The sequence below is a fragment of the Cyprinodon variegatus genome, unplaced genomic scaffold, assembly GCF_000732505.1.
Source record: "Cyprinodon variegatus isolate N-32 unplaced genomic scaffold, C_variegatus-1.0 Scaffold989, whole genome shotgun sequence".
Classification (NCBI taxonomy): domain Eukaryota; kingdom Metazoa; phylum Chordata; class Actinopteri; order Cyprinodontiformes; family Cyprinodontidae; genus Cyprinodon; species Cyprinodon variegatus.
Window position 1 is genome coordinate 10,850 of NW_015151442.1, and position 1,301 is coordinate 12,150.

The following is a 1,301-nucleotide window of genomic DNA, read 5'->3' on the forward strand; positions in this document are numbered from 1 at the left end:
ACCTAAGGAGCATTTAGAGAAGCTAATTAACTAAATGAACCTTCCTCTCACAGTCCAATAATAAACTGGACTGTGAGAAGAAGCCAGAGTACCCAGAGAGAACTCATGCCTGTTCAGGGAGAACATGCAAACTCCGTGCAGAAAGAGCCTGGGCCAGGAATCAAACCAGGAACCTTCTAGCTGCAAGGCACCAGTGCTGCCCACTGCACCACCGAGCAATGGATCAATGAGGGGAAAAAAGAGAAGGTCTTCATAAATCTGCAGTTATTCTCCAACAGAAGAAGCCAGATAATTGTTCAGTTTCCTTTTGTTGTTTTGTGACAAGATTTCATTTGATCAGTTCTTGCTTTTTTTGTGTGAAAGATATCTGAAAGGGTATCATTCAGTTGATATATACATTTACCCTGTAAGCATTACTTTAAATTTGTTCTCATCTGTTTCTCCTACTGGAACACAGGACACCATAAAAAAGACTGTGAGTCGCTGGTTATAAATAAATGAAGCAGGACTGAGCGTCCATGGCAGTTTGAAGGTATAAAGTAAGTACTTTTAGAAAAGTTAGTCACTCTCCTTAAAAAAGAAACAAAAAAAAGAAAATATCTTTAAAATGTTTCTTCTCATGCTAAATATTCAGTTGTGTTCTCTGTTTAGTCGTCGTTTCAGTTCCGACTATAAAACTAAATGTAAAACTTACAAAAAAACATTAATTGAGGAGCAATTAAAGTAATCTCCTTTCTAGGCACGTTTAGGAAAATCTTTACATTTTAGTTTCATTTTAACTGTCTGTCTGTGTTCCTCTGTTTCAGGTTGTGGAACCGTGAAACAAGTCTTACATCTACCAAGAAAATAATCTACTTTTTGCTTCTGGTTATCGCAAACAGATTTTAAGTTTTTGTTAATTTTGGGGACGTAATACCTCTAAAATGACACTAGTGATTTCATAAAATTAATTTATGACAGCCCAAAATAGAGACCAACAGACTCCCTAACCAGGAAAAATACGATATCAAAAGGACAAAAAGCTGCAAATCTATGAAAACGTGAAGAAGTAAACGGCTGGAAAAGACCTTCACCCAAATTTGCTGCTTATGTTATTTATTTATCACTTACAGCTTCACAAGTAGAAACAAAGATGCTGCATAAGCATCTGTAATAGTGTTCCACCCTCAATTCACTGGAACTCTTCCCTCGTCCTCTAATTTCTGCAGCAGATCTACATTAAAGCAATATAAGAAGCACATGAGAATAGATATAGAGCTTAAAGGAAAAGTCAGAATAGTCAGAATTCAAACTTCTGAAAG